Source organism: Hyla sarda, chromosome 3 (assembly GCF_029499605.1).
Source record: "Hyla sarda isolate aHylSar1 chromosome 3, aHylSar1.hap1, whole genome shotgun sequence".
Lineage (NCBI taxonomy): Eukaryota > Metazoa > Chordata > Amphibia > Anura > Hylidae > Hyla > Hyla sarda.
This window is the reverse complement of record NC_079191.1, coordinates 280,684,615-280,701,208: the sequence shown is the minus strand read 5'-3', so window position 1 is coordinate 280,701,208 and position 16,594 is coordinate 280,684,615. Positions and strand designations below refer to the sequence as shown.

At 41.9% G+C, this 16,594-nt stretch overlaps 1 long non-coding RNA gene across 1 annotated transcript in view; it reads left to right on the top strand.

The window, feature by feature from the left end:
- Positions 1–1,110: 1,110 nt before the first annotated feature.
- The window catches only part of LOC130362378 (uncharacterized), a 100,221-nt gene continuing 84,737 nt past the window's right edge, over positions 1,111–16,594 (top strand). Inside the window, exons 1-2 of the long non-coding RNA XR_008891385.1 lie at positions 1,111–1,126; positions 7,581–7,631. This is a non-coding gene — a long non-coding RNA (uncharacterized LOC130362378). The remainder of the gene's footprint in view (positions 1,127–7,580; positions 7,632–16,594) is intronic.

Here is a 16,594-nt window from a genome sequence, read left to right as displayed (position 1 = left end):
AGTGACACACTGTAACAAACCTCCTCCTCATGTAATCTCCTTACTACTGTGGTGACACACTGTAACAGACCCCCTCCTCATGTCATCTCCTTACTACTGGGGTGACACATTGTAACAAACCCCCTCCTCATGTAATCTCCTTACTACTGGGGTGACACACTGTAACAAACCTCCTCCTCATGTAATCTCATTACTACTGGGGTGACACACTGTAACAAGCATCCTCTTCATGTAATCCCCTTACTTCTGTGGTGACACACTGTAACAAACCCCCTCATCATGTAATCTCCTTACTACTGGGGTGACACACTGTAACAAACCTCCTTCTCATGTAATCTCCTTACTACTGGGGTGACACACTTTAACAAACCTCCTCCTCATATAATCTCCTTACTACTGGGGTGACACACTTTAACAAACATTCTACTCATGTAATCCCCTTACTACTGGGGTGACACACTGTAACAAACCTACTCCACATGTAATCTCCTTACTACGGGGGTGACACACTGTAACAAACCTCCTCCTCATGTAATCTCCTTACTACTGGGGTGACACACTGTAACAAACCCCCTCATCATGTAATCTCCTTACTACTGGGGTGACACACTGTAACAAACCTCCTCCTCATGTAATCTCCTTACTACTGGGGTGACACACTTTAACAAACATTCTACTCATATAATCCCCTTACTACTGGGGTGACACACTGTAACAAACCTACTCCACATGTAATCTCCTTACTACTGGGGTGATACACTGTAACAAACCTCCTCCTCATGTAATCTCCTTACTAATGGGGTGACACACTGTAACAAACCTCCTCCTCATGTAATCTCCTAACTACTGTGGTGACACACTGTAACAAACCTCCTCCTCATGTAATTACTCTACTACTGTGGTGACACACTGTAACAAATCTCCTTCCATGTAATTACCTTACTGGGATGACATGTGACCTCTCCTCCAGCTCAGCCCCGCCTCCTCCACAGCATCACACAGGTCCTTCAACCACGATCTTTCCTCCACAGCTAAGCTCCGCCCCCAACATGTGATGGTGACATCATCACAGGTCCTACATCTCCAGCATCTAGCAGTCCGGTCCCGGGGAGGAGATGGAGGGAGGGTAAGAATGATTCAGAGGCCGGTCCTGCAGGACTAATGTAACAGCTCTGATCTGTAGGGTTTTCCTCTGCTCAAATCCACCACATTTTATGTGGAAACCTTAGTAAATATGTTGTTTTTTTTTTTTGTGAAAATGTCAGGAACACGCCCCTTTTCTGTGACCGTGCCCCCTTTTCCTGATAGCCACGCCCCTTTTTCAGGTTTTCTTACCAAAATGGAGAGTTAGTTGGGGTTTTTTCAATTCAGGCGCAATTTCAGGTGCAAATTCAGGCGCAGACAGAATTTCTGACGCATATTCTGGTGCAGACAGAATTTTAGGCGCAATGCGCCAGAAACTGGCGCACAACCCGACAAAACATGTCGGGTTTGCAATAGTAAATAAGGGCCACTATGTATTTGTTTAAAAAAAAAAAAAAAAAAACTATTATATGAAATTCTTAATAAGTAAGGGAAACTTTATATACTAGCCAGAGCAGGGAGCAGTAACAAGTGGTGTCTCTCTAAAGAGCATAGAACATTAATGCATCATGCGGAGAGTCTATTGATTTCTAAGGGCACATAAACTCTAATACTTCCATCCCCAAGTTGTGGTCTGCCAGGTTGCCACCAGGGGCTCACTTTTGTGCTGTGTGGTATTACTTCTTATACGTGTCTGTGCCTTGCCAGGAAGACAAAAGTTTCTCTCTGCAGCTGTGGACCTCTAACCAGTGCAAAACTTTCCTCTACCCTACTCAAACTAACACAAAGAACAATCAGGGTACATTCCCACTACAGAATCTCAGGAGATATTCTGGGCGGAGATTCCATCTGCAGGGGGTGTGGCCGAGATCCATCAATGCTAGGGCCAGGGGGACATGTGCTGTCACCATTGACGGCAATGTAGTTTCACACAGATTTCAGCTGAAAGAATGAATGTGTTCATTCTTTGGACGGAGTCCATAATAGTGTGTGCATGGTTCAGCAAAATCCCATTGTAAACAAAAGCGGGCTACTGCACCGAAATTTCATAGTGTGAATATAGCTTCACCCAGTAACAATTTTTCGCCCTATAGGACGCACCGGCGTATAAGACGCACCCAATTTATAGGTGCAAAATCTAAAAAATTCAGATTTTGAACCCAATAGTGGTCTTCAACCTGCGGACCTCCAGATGTTGCAAAACTACAACTCCCAGCATGCCTGGACAGCCGTTGGCTGTCCGGGCATGCTGGGAGTTGTAGTTTTGCAACATCTGGAGGTCCGCAGATTGAAGACCACTGTATAGGAGGTAATATGTTTCCGCTCCGGACCCGTCACCGCTGCCCTGGATGTCGTTCCATTGCTGTCGCCGTGTCCCCGTCGCTCCGGAACGTCTCTGCTGCCGGCCGGGTATCTTCGCTCTCCGTCGCCGTCATCACGCACGCCGACGCACGTACGCGACGATGTGACGACGAGGAAGGAGAGCACCGGCCATACAGGGGATCCCTGAACGGAGAAGACACCGAGGAGGCAGGTAAGGTCCCTCCCGGTGTCCTGTAAGCACTAACCCGGCTATTCAGTCGGGCTGTTAGGGACAGCCGCGGTGAAATCGCGGCGGTCCCGAACAGCCCGACTGAACAGCCCGGTAAGGCTGGGTTCACACTACGTTTTGTCCCATACGGGAGCGCATACGGCAGGAGGGAGCTAAAAGCTCGCGCTCCCGTATGTAACCGTATGCGCTCCCGTATGTCATTCATTTCAATGAGCCGACCGGAGTGAAACGTTCGGTCCGGTCGGCTCATTTTTGCGCCGTATGCGCTTTTACAACCGGACCTAAAACCGTGGTCAACCACGGTTTTAGGTCCGGTTGTAAAAGCGCATACGGCGCAAAAATGAGCCGACCGGACCGAACGTTTCACTCCGGTCGGCTCATTGAAGTGAATGTCATACGGGAGCGCATATGGTCACATACGGGAGCGCGAGGTTTTGGCTCCCCCCTGCCGTATGCGCTCCCGTATGGGACAAAACGTAGTGTGGACCCAGCCTTAGTGTCACTTTCCCTTCAGACGCGGCGGTCAGCTTTGATCGCCGCGTCTGAAGGGTTAATACAGGGCATCACCGCGATGTCACCGGTGATGTCCTGTATTAGCCGCGGGTCCCGGCCGTTGATGGCAGCAGGGACCGCTGTGATAGGGGTGTATTCGCCGTATAAGACGCACCGACTTTTCCCCCCCAGTTTTGGAGAAGAAAAAGTGCGTCTTATACGGTAAAAAATACGGTAGATGTGCATGCACCATTTGCAGTGTGCACTGTTGCAGTACTATGGTCTTGGGTTCAAATCTGTCCGGGGTCACTATTTACATTGCGTTTCCTGCCTCACTTGTATAACATACCCATTGATAAATTAGCTTACAATAAAAGTGTCTCTAGTAGATGTGAATGTAATTCTATATTCTGTTACCTTCCCAGTATTTTGTTGAATTGTTCATGTTCTGTTCTATGATTTTATAGGCTAAATTGAAGCTGCAATAATTAAAGATTGCAGTGTTTTCTTTCTGATTGTTGTAACTAATTGCTATTTCTATTTATAAGAACAATCTTTGACAATAAACATTCATTGCATAGTCAATGACACTGGAATGAAAAGAAGATTTTCAGTAAAGGCTTTCAATTGGCTGACAACACATACAGCCTGTTTTACGGTGAAGGATAAAGAGGCTTTTTGTGCAGTAACAGTAGCTGAGTCCTGTGTTTGTTCTTTTCTGAGCTGTCAATGTTGTTGTCATATAGATTGGCACTGACATTGTGATTTTTTTTCCTACAAAAATGACTGCTGGGTGGTCACCATTTGTTGGAAAAGGAATATTTCTTTTTGTTCTTTATTTTGTGCAGCTACCATAACCTATGTACAATCTAGATTTATCTTTCACCCATTAATTTGTATATAAGTTATCATTAAATGGTAAGAACGAACAAAGACAAAGTGTCCAGCGCGAATGTCAGAAAGCAGGATGTTTATTCCAATAAAAGCTACAAAGACCAGGAGAACATGACAGGGTGACGCGTTTCGGTCCTAAGACTGGACCTAAGGTCCAGTCTTAGGACCGAAACGCATCCCCCTGTCATGTTCTCCTGGTCTTTGTAGCTTTTATTGGAATAAACATCCTGCTTTCTGACATTCGCGCTGGACACTTTGCCTTTGTACGTTGTTTCCAGTCGGTGCTGCCCACGCCGGTCCTGGCGCGACGGGCTGAGGGAGTGAGCTGGACTATAGACACTTTTGGTAAGCAACTGGTAAGGGAACAACAGCATCTGTAAAACATGAATTATGAATACTGATACATTCCTGTGATGACATATATATGGCACAGACAAAATTTTGGGAGAGGCTCTTATCAGACTAGTGACCTGCGACCCGAGCAACTCAAATGGCACCTATACCCACGGTGTCGAATATAGCAAATAAATAGTATAGAAATTGAGGCTCAGGGTCTAGAATATATGGTAAATATATTTATTTATATTTATATATGAATTTACACGATGTTAAAATTGAATATGTTTACCGTGACTCACAGGGCCCTTGTGGGTCAGTGGAAACACAAATAGATAGAGGCAATATTCAATCAAAAATGGCAAAAATACATTAAAAATAAAAATATATCTAAAATATGACAATGCTTAAAATAGAATTAATAAAATTAATAATAGGCCACACGTCTGTGGTTATCCAGTTTGTAAAAGATGTCAGTATCACACGTTTAAAAAATTATCCCAATGAATATAGCAACAAAAAATAGTAATGAATGAAATCTGTTGGTATTGGTAACGGTAATGTCCACAGTAATGATAAAGTTCTGGTATTTTTTAAATGAAATAACAGAAATAAATACTGTAGAGCTTGAATAATAATAACTATTGTACCCTAATAATACACAATGAATATACAGTGCCCAAAAAATAGTGCTTAGGTGCCAAGGCCGATCATGGAGACCTGTATATGGATGTGCCCTGTGGCATTTTTTATATTCCTGTAACCTCCCCCTACCTGCTTCTAAGGGTAAGCAGAGAAAAAATTCTGACAGTCCTTTAATATTACGATAATCTTTTTAGGTAAGATAGTTTGCTATGATCTAGTTGGTCTAACATTTGTCACAAACTTGAAAGGACAAAGTTACTCAGAAAAGTCTACTATTATTTACCACAGTAAGAGCAAAGATGGCTTTAAAAAATAAAGACCCTTAAAGGAAAACTGTCACGTTTTCTCCTGCACTATCCACAGGTACTGGTGGATATTGCGGGAGACGCTGATTTAAATGAGCCCTACCTTGTCCGGATCTGCGCCGCCGTTCTCCCGCAATTGTAGTTTTATTATCTGTTGAAATCTTCCTGTAACTGGCACGGGCGGGGCTTCGGCGCTTAACTGGCACTGATGTCAGCGCCGCTTATGAATATTCATCCCCCCCAGTTAGGAGCGGCAAAGAGAGGGAGAACTGGAGGGAGAGGGAACGAATATTCATTAGCGGTGCTGATGTCAGTGCCAGTTAAGCGCCGAAGCCCCGCCCGTGCCAGTTACAGGAAGATTTCAACAGATAATAAAACTACAATTGCGGGAGAACGGCGGCGCAGATTCGGACAAGGTAGGGCTCATTTTAATCAGCGTCTCCCCCACTATCCACCAGTACCTGTGGATAGTGCGGGAGAAAACAAGTGACAGTTTTCCTTTAAAGCAAATCTAAAATAACCCCCCTACAGGCGGGGATTACAGTAAAGCATTTATAGTGGTCCTTAAAATACAATGTTATTGTTTTAGGTCCCTCATTTACTCCATGTAATGGTGGGTGTTAAACAGTATTCTACTCTCATATAAAAGTCAGTGTCAGTACAGTAATCATTGTTCATAAACTATTAATATATACTGATAAGCCATACCTATAAAATCTACCTAATATTGGATAGGTCCCCTTTGTGCCCTTACAACATATTTAAAGGGGTACTCCACTGGAAAAAAAAAAGATTAATCAACTGGTGCCAGAAGGTTAAACATATTTGTAAATTACTTCTATTAAAAAATCTTAATCCTTCCAGTACTAATCAGCTGCTGGTAGGATCCCCTGAAAGTTATTTTCTTTTTGAATTTCCTTTCTGCCTGACCACAGTGCTCTCTGCTAACACCTCTGTCCATGTCAGGAACTGTCCAGAGCAGGATAGGTTTTCTATGGGGATTTGCTCCTACTCTGGACAGTTCCTAAAATGGACAGAGATGTCAGCAGAGAGAAAATAACTTCCTGTGGATCACACAGCAGCTGATAAGTACTAGAAGGATTAAGATTTTTTAATAGAAGTAATTTACAAATCTACAAGGTGTACACCTTGTTGGCCGGAAGAAGCGTCAGGTCTGTGACGAGAAACTAGTTGCCGTTGGTGGTGTGCCCCCGCATCTTGAGAGCGGCTGCTCTCACTCCCCGCGTGTGTGACCGCATTTTACCTTTCCACTCTGCCGGTGTGAATAAAGGACAAGACTTTTTATACTGCTTCCAGTGGTGAGTGCGACTTCTTTCTTCTTCGTCTAACTTATTGATCTGAATTACCTACCTGTTTGGTCTGCACCTCCACGTAGCTAGGAAGATCTGCCTTTAAGGTCACAGCAGCGCTTTTCACCCCACGCATTGAGGCTGATATATTGGATTAGCAGTGCCTGGTGCTATACTTGTTCTTGCAAACTTCACAGCTAATTTACAAATCTGTTTAACTTTCTGGCACCAGTTGATTTATTATTTTTTCTTATTTCTTTCAGTGCAGTATTCCTTCAACCCATTGAGAAATGGAAGCTTTAAGATATTTTTTCACACATCCATGAACTGCATGGTTTTTGGCATAGAAAGCATCAATTTTAGCTTAGAGACATTAGCAGCAGATCTTTTAAATCGTATAAATTGTGAGGGGCCTACATGGATTGTATTTTTTTTTCTAGTTACTTCCTGACATGTGGAAAATCAATGAAATCATTGAGTTCTATATCATAGTCCTCAAGCCATTTCTGAATTTTTTTTTTTGCAATGTGACATGAAGCATCATTGTGCATAAAAAGAAGCCATTGCCTTAATATGCTTAATATACTTAATAAAAAATTTTTTTAGTTAAAATGAAAAGTTTTTATGGATGCAAATTAGACACCTTTTATAATATGTTTGTTTCACAATTTTCTGGTAGTATATGAAGAAAACGGCTCATCCCAATCCCACCACTAGGGGTCCCCATACCTTCCGGCACATAAACAGTCATACAGCAGCCTCAGGCTTGTCCATGAGTCTTTGAAAGAGATGACTCATGGACAAGGCTGCCTGAGCAGGTGCACCAATCACCTCCCACCACCACAAGTTGGGACTCACCCCCTTCCCCTCATCAGATTTATAACCCTATGAGCTAATGAAAAGATGTAAAATGAATTGTAAAATAATTGACATTCACAATGAAGCTACTAAACTGTCTTGCAGTAATACACAAGGAATCCCCTGAAAGAGCTTCCTGGAACTATCACCTGAAAGGTGGGTAAATTTACACATATCTTTTCCTCAGTAACATACACGAGTTGTCCACATGATGTAAATAAAAATAACATTCAACAGACCAGGTCCCCTTATTCAATGTTCCATGGTCAAGTTGTGATTTATTTGTAGACTTTTGGTGATAATCAATGCTTAACATGTGTACTCTGACTGGTCTGCAGCATTGCCGCACCGTAATGATCTTCTGCGAGACTGGACCAGACCGGCTAGCCTTCACTCCCCACATGTATCAATGATATTTGGGTGACCCTGACCCTGTTACCGATTCAGCAGTAGCCCATAATTGGATTATTATTTTTGTTTTTTTGGTAAATACTCACAATTGAATACTGGAAACACCCAACAAGACCTTCCATTTGGAGATGCTCTAGTCTTCGAAACATTACAATATGACACCTGTCAAAGTCACTTAGATGCTTATGCTTGCTTCTTCTCTTCCTGCCTAATGTTTCCTAGCCGTCATCCCAAGGTAATAATGTTCATTTCATTGTGTTGAAGTGGTTTTACTGTTATGGCCAATGTACTGTATATTTGCCTATTAGATGTCAACCAAGCTTTCTTTCTGAGAAGTCTTCCTTGATTCACAGAGGCACCCTGGATCAAATCACTAGAATAAGATGGAGAAGCAAAGGGACTATTGAACCTCCTTTAAAAAAAGTGCAGCAATGCTTTTGTGTATATAAATGGTGATAATGACAAATTTATATTGTCTCCTGAAACCTGCTGTTCACATTGTATACATGTATATTATACCCTTGTTTGCTCTTATTTACCAGTTCTTTTAGGCCTAATAGACAAATAAAGAGACAGACATTTTAAGTAGAAATTGGAAGGATTTTGCCCTTTTCAATATAACATTAAGCAAGTGATAGTTTGGATTCACAGGTTGTAAAAGCAGGATTATTGTCAGTAAATAGGAGTGACTGTGTCCGGCGATGTGCTAGCATTATATTTGCAGTTTTCTCTTTTCCTTTAATTTATTAAACTATCACCATGGAGACAGACGGGAGTAGGATCCACAAAGAGCTATGTTGTCAATAACACACTCTGCAAGGACAGTACCAATCTACCTTGACATGACAGGAGACGAGGCCTTCCAATTCAGGCAGTGTAGCTAGTGTCGAACATAAATCTCAAGCTGAATATTTTTTTTTAAGAACCTGATGAAGTTTTTTTTAAGAAATTGATGAGCAAATTACACATATAATACATAGAAAATAAGTCAAAGTAAACACTTTTTTAAAGGTGTACTCCCACCCTAGACATCTTATCCCCTATCCAAAGGATAGGGGATAAGATGTCTGATCTCGGGGGTCCCACCGCTGGGGACCCCCGCAGTATTGCATGCGGCACCCACCTGTTTTTTGTGTGGAAGCGCTGGAGGGTTTGAGTCGTGACTACGGGAACAGAAGTCCGTTACATCAGGATTCCCCCCGTGTGACGTCACGCCAGTCCCCTCAATGCAAGTTCCCTCAATGCCCCCTCCCATAGACTTGCATTGAGGGGATGGGCGTGACGTCACATGGGGGCGGAGTCTTGATGTCACGGACTTTCGTTCCCACAGTCGGGACTCAGTCCCTCCAGCGCTTCCGCACAAACAACAGGTGGGTGCTGCATGCAATACTGCGGGGACCCCCGAGATCAGACATCTTATCCCGTATCCTTTGGATAGGAGTACCCCTTTAAAGGAATTTGGCATTTGACACAACTGTGGTTTTTCCATAAAACTGCTAGTAAAGCTACTTCTGCTCAGTGAGATACCTATTTCTGTTGTGCATCATAATATCTATATATATATTTATACATTTATAGCAAGTGGTATCTGTTTTCTAATATAAACTAGTGGATTAATTCTGATAAATAGCTTCAAATGCTAACTAAGCCATCTCACTATACAAGTTCTATGGTAATACAGATATTTCATTTTTCTCTGCCTAGTTCAGTGGTATCATTTATATGCAGCTCTATTAAAATATAGACATCTGCTGACTTGCTTTATGGCTCCTATTAAATTAATCAGCACCTGATTGCTCTATGCAGTAAAAAAAAATAAAGCCGTAATAGTGATGAGTTTACATTTTAGCCTCCGGCATATTAAATATAAGCTTCCCTAAAAGCCAAACTCTGCAACTAATAAATGTCTCTTCTGTCATTGCATGGGCTGAGCATCTACTCATATCAAAGGAATCTAAGAATGTAATAAGGGAATTCTTTGGTTTCTTTGTTTCATTGTCCATCTATATTCAAAATACAAAAATATGTCTAGACCTTATGGACCATAGATGTCCTTGGCACAAAGCATAGCTAGGGTAGGACATTTAGGGCCTTAAAGGGGTTGTCCAGGAATATATATATATATATATATATATATATATATATATATATATATATATATCAACTGGTTAAAGAAAGTTAAACAGATTTGTAAATTACTTCTATTAAAAATCCTTAATCTTAATCCTTTCAGTACTTATGAGCCTCTGAAGTTAAGGTTGTTCTTTTCTGTCTAAATCCTCTCTGATGACACGTGTCTCAGGAAACACCCAGTTTAGAAGCAAATCCCCATAGCAAACCTCTTCTAAATTGTGCGCTTCCCGAGACACATGTCATCAGAGAGAACTTAGACAGAAAAGAACAACCTTAATTTCAGAAGCTCATAAGTACTGAAAGGATTAAGATTTTTTTATAGAAGTCATTTACAAATCTGTTTAACTTTCTGGAGCCAGTTGAAATATGAAAAAAAGTTTTTCCTGGAATACCCCTTTAACATTTCATGGTTCATCCAATTGGATGCTATGGATTTTGGCTGAGACTGGTTGTGTGGCTCAGGAATCATGCTACATTGCAGTTTAAAGGGAATGTGTCATCAGAAAATGACCAATTGTGCACATATTTTTAAAGAATTTTTGGTGATGTATTTTTTTCTTCTTCAATTTGCCTTTATAGTATGAAATAAACTTGAAAATGTGAGGTTTTACATAGTTAAATAGTTTGTTAGGTTGAAAAAAAGGCAAGAGCCCATCAAGGTCAACCTAAAACTCCCATGAGGCTGATTCCAATTCCCTCATGACAGAGGAAAAATGATTTTCCAACTGCAATATGGCAATAAGATTAAATCCTACAAAGCCTAAAACTAAGCTGACCCTTTTATTTTTGTCCATGATAATAAGGAGGAGGATGCTGGAAATCCGTGTCCACAGCATTACAGTCCAAGATGACATCAGTAGATAAAGAAGACAATAGATGAAGCTAAGAGCTCAGCCTTCCCCCTCCCCGTGGCATGACCTCTGTAAAAAGCACAGAGCATGCCCAGAAACCATTACCATTTATGTTAATGAGACAGCTATTGTCTATTGTTGTCTATGTCCATAGGTCCTGCTGTAAAGCTCATCTTTAAATGCTGATGAAAACAGCTCAATCAATAGGGCCACCCCATAATATTGTACAAAAAAAAAAAAAAAAAAACAACTTACTGTGCTTTTAGTTTTGGCAACTTCACATGATTTTTCAGTTCTGTGCTAGATACCTTTATGGATTACTGAATATCAGATTAAGGCTGGGTTTTGACAGTTTTTTTTGGGAAAACTGCCAGTGCAGTAGAAGAGCCAAAACCAGAAGTGAATTCACCAGAAAAGAATTTAACCCCTTAAGGACCACAGGTTTTTTCTTTTTTGCACCTTTGCATTTTCCACCTCACCTTTTAACCCCTTCCCGCAGAATGTCATATATAAACGCTGGGTTGTGCAGTGCGTTCGCGCATCCCGACGTTTATAAATGACATTCAGTTAACCCGGGGATGCGCAGCATCGCACGGGTTAACTGGCAGAAGTCCCGCTGTTTCCAGCAGGGGACAACTTCTGCTTCACCCCCCAGGACCATCCATTGATGGTCCTGGTCAGCGATCACAGTGATTGGTCCCTGTGGACCAATCACAGTGATCTGGGGTGAAAGTTCAGATCCCCCGCACTGCCCGCCCCTGGAAGTCGGGCAGAACGGGAGACGATGGCTGCGGGGGCTCGCAGGGACCTGCGGCATAGGGGGGGAACACGAGGGGACCGGAGCAGCGGAGGGACCGAGGAGCAGCGGCAGGACCGGCCACGTGGACGAGCAGCGACGGGATCGGTAGGTAAGTATGTGGTCCTCAGAGGCAGCAGTGAAGATCTTCATTGCTGCTTCTAGAAGTCTGAAAACTACAACTCCCAGCATGCCTAGACAGCCTTTGGCTGTCTGGGCATGCTGGGAGTTGTAGTTTTGCAACATCTGGAGGGCCCCAGTTTGGAGACCATTGTATAATGGTCTCCAATCTGTGCTCTTCCAGCTGTTGCAAAACTACAACTCCCAGCATGCACTGACTGTCCAGGCATGCTGGGAGTTTTAGTTCAGCAACATCTGGCCCTTCAGATGTTGCCGAACTACAACTCCCAGCATGCCCTTCAGCTGTCTGGGCATGCTGGGAGTTGTAGTTTTGCAACAACTGGAGACACACTGGTTGGGAAACATTGTTTCTAACTCAGTGTTTCCTAACCTGTGTGCCTCCAGCTGTTGCAAAACTATAATTCCCAGCATGCACTAACAGACCATGCATGCTGGGAGTTGTAGTTTTGCAACATCTGGAGGGTCCCAGTTTGGAGACCATTGTATAATGGTCTCCAATCTGTGCTCTTCCAGCTGTTGAAAAACTAAACTATTAGTTCAGCAACATCTGGCCATTCCGATGTTGCCGAACTACAACTCCCAGCATGCCCTTCAGCTGTCTGGGCATGCTAGTAGTTTTGCAACAACTGGAGACACACTGGTTGGGAAACATTGTCTGTTTCTAACTCAGTGTTTCCTAACCTGTGTGCCTCCAGCTGTTGCAAAACTATAACTCCCAGCATGCACTAACAGACCATGCATGCTGGGAGTTGTGGTTTTGCAACAGCTGGTGCACCCACCCTGTGAATATACAGGGTACATTCACATGGGCGAGGCTTTTACAGTGGGTTTCTCGCATCTTGAGATGCAGCAAATTTTGCGCTGGGAAACTCGCTGTAATCCCCCGCCCATGTGACTGTACCCTAAAAACACTACACTACACTACACTAACACAAAATAAAATAAAAAGTTAAAAACACTACATATACACATACCCCTACACAGCCCCCCTCCCCCAATAAGAATGTCCGGTACACCACTGTTTCCAAAGCAGAGCCTCCAGCTGTTGAAAAACAACAACTCCCAGTATTGCCGGACAGCCATTGACTGTCCACGCATGCTGGGAGTTTTGCAACAGCTGGAGGCACCCTGTTTGGGAATCACTGGCGTAGAATACCCCTATGTCCACCCCTATGCAAATCCCTAATTTAGGCCTCATATGCACATGGCGCTCTCACTTTGGAGCCCTGTCGTATTTCAGGGCAACAGTTTAGGGCCACATATGGGGTATCGCTGTACTCGGGAGAAATTGCGTTACAAGGTTTGGGGGGCTTTTTCTTCTTTAACCCTTCATGAAAAGGAAATGTTGGGGTCTACACCAGAATGTTAGTGTAAAAAAATTTAATTTTTTACACTAACATGCTGATGTTGCCCTATACTTTACATTTTCACAAGAGGTAAAAGGGAAAAAAGCCCCCCAAAATTTGTAACACAATTTCTCCCGACTACAGAGATACCCCATATGTGAGCGCAAAGTGCTCTGGGGGCGCACAACAAGGCCCAGAAGGGAGAGCGCACCATGTACATTTGAGGTGATTTGCACAGGGGTGGCTGATTGTTACAGCGGTTTTGACAAACGCAAAAAAAACGAAACCCCACATGTGACCCCATTTCGGAAACGACACCCCTCACGGAATGTAATGAGGGGTGCAGTGAGAATTTACCCCCCACAGGTGTCTGACGGATCTTTGGAACAGTGGTCCGTGAAAATGAAAACTTGTACAGCCCACTGTTCCAAAGATCTGTCAGACACCAGTGGGGGGGGGGGGGGGGGGGCAAATGCTCAATGTACCCCTTGTTACGTTCCTCAAGGGGTCTAGTTTCCAAAATGGTATGCCATGTGTTTTTTTTTTGCTGTTCTGGCACCTTAGGGGCTTCCTAAATGCGACATGCTCCCCGAGCAAAATTTGCTCTCAAAAAGCCAAATATGACTCCTTCTCTTCTGAGCATTGTAGTTCGCCCATAGTGCACTTCAGGTCAACTTATGGGGTACCTCCATACTCAGAAGAGATGGGGTTACAAATTTTGGGGGGTATTTTCTGCTTTTAACCCTTGCAAAAATGTGAAATTTGGGGGGAAACACACATTTTAGTGGGAAAAAAAATTTTTTTTTTACATATGCAAAAGTCGTGAAACACCTGTGGGGTAATAAGGCTCACTTTATTCCTTATTACATTCCTCAAGGGGTCTAGTTTCCAAAATGGTATGCCATGTGTGTTTTTTTTGCTGTTCTGGCACCATAGGGGCTTCCTAAATGCGACATGCCCCCCGAGCAAAATTTGCTCTCAAAAAGCCAAATATGACTCCTTCTCTTCTGAGCATTGTAGTTCACCCATAGTGCACTTCAGGTCAACTTATGGGGTACCTCCATACTCATAAGAGATGGAGTTACAAATTTTGGGGGGTATTTTCTGCTATTAACCCTTGCAAAAATGTGAAATTTGGGGGGAAACACACATTTTAGTGGGAAATTTTTTTTTTTTTTTACATATGCAAAAGTCGTGAAACACCTGTGGGGTAATAAGGCTCACTTTATTCCTTATTACATTCCTCAAGGGGTCTAGTTTCCAAAATGGTATGCCATGTGTGTTTTTTTTGCTGTTCTGGCACCATAGGGGCTTCCTAAATGCGACATGCCCCCCGAGCAAAATTTGCTCTCAAAAAGCCAAATATGACTACTTCTCTTCTGAGCATTGTAGTTCACCCATAGTGCACTTCAGGTCAACTTATGGGGTACCTCCATACTCAGAAGAGAAGGGGTTACAAATATTGGGGGGTATTTCCTGCTATTAACCCTTGGAAAATGTGAAATTTGGGGGGAAACACATTTTAGTGAAAAAAAAGAATTATTTTTTTACATATGCAAAAGTCGTGAAACACCTGTGGGGTATTAAGGCTCACTTTATTCCTTGTTATGTTCCTCAAGGGGTCTAGTTTTTCCAAAATGGTATGCCATGTGAGGGTTTTTTGCTGTTCTGGCACCATAGGGGCTTCCTAAATGCAACATGCCCCCCAAAAACCATTTCAGAAAAACGTACTCTCCAAAATCCCCTTATCGCTCTTTCCCTTCTGAGCCCTCTACTGCGCCCGCCGAACACTTTACATAGACATATGAGGTATGTGCTTACTCGAGAGAAATTGGGCTACAAATACAAGTATACATTTTCTCCTTTTACCCCTTGTAAAAATTCAAAAATTGCGTCTACAAGAACATGCGAGTGTAAAAAATGAAGATTGTGAATTTTCTCCTTCACTTTGCTTCTATTCCTGTGAAACACCTAAAGGGTTAAAATGATGACTGAATGTCATTTTGAATACTTTGGGGGGTGCAGTTTTTATAATGGGGTCTTTTGTGGGGTATTTCTAATATGAAGACCCTTCAAATCCACTTCAAACCTGAACTGGTCCCTGAAAAATAGTGAGTTTGAAAATTTTGTGAAAAATTGGAAAATTGCTGCTCAACTTTGAAGCCCTCTGGTGTCTTCCAAAAGTAAAAACTCGTCACTTTTATGATGCAGACATAAAGTAGACATATTGTATATGTGAATAAAATATTTTTTTATTTGTAATATACATTTTCCTTACAAGCAGAGAGCTTCAAAGTTAGAAAAGTGCAAAATTTTCAAATTTTTCATAAAATTTTAGGATTTTTTACAAGGAAAGGATGCAAGTTACCACAAAAATTTACCACCATGTTAAAGTAGAATATGTCACGAAAAAACAATCTCGGAATCAGAATTGTTTTTTGCGCCACAAATTGTACTTTATAATGACATTAATGATTTCACCCAAAAATGTACGGCGAAAACAGAAAAAAAATTGGAAAGAAAACGTTATTTTGTAAATTTTGGGGGCTTCCGATTCTACTCAGTGCCTTTTTTGGTAAAAATTACACCATATATTTATTTTGTCCATATGGTTACAATGATACCCAATTTTTATATTTTTTATTCATTTTACTATTTGAAAAAAAAAAAGATTATAACTACATTCACCAAAATTACAATGTTTAAAATTGTCATCTTCCGACCCCTATAACTTTTTTATTTTTCAGTATACGGGGTGGTATGAGAACTTTTGCACTGTGATTTGAAATTTTTATTGGTACCATGCTTGATACGCAATTTTTGACTTTGGAATTTTTTCGTGTACGCCATTGATCGTCTGGTTTAGTTACCACTATATTTTTATTGTTCGGACATTTACGCACGTGTCAATGCCACATGTGTTTATTTTAATTTTTGCTTACATATATATATATACACACACACATATATATATATATATATATATATATATATTATTATTATTTTTTTCTTTTTTAATGGAAAAGGGGGGGGTGATTCAAACTTTTATTCAGGAAGGGGTTAAATCACATTTATTCACTTTCTTTTTTTTACTTTTTTTACACATTTTTTTAGCCCCCATAGAGGCTATTACATCCAATACTTTGGTTGCATACACTAACCAATGCTATGCCATAGCATAGCATTGATCAGTATAATCTGTGCTCGATTATAATCTGTATAATCAGTATAATCTGTGCTGTGCTGGATCTCAGGCTTGGAGCAATCAAATGCGGATCAGACAATGAGGAGCAAGGTAAGGCGCCTCCCACTTCCACTGTTCAGGATGCTGTGATTTCACCGCGGCAGTCCCGAACAGCTCAGCTGAGCTAAACCGCAGTATTTTCTCCCAGTTTAGATGCTGGACATCAGCCTGATCGGCGATGTTCGGTATTAGCCACA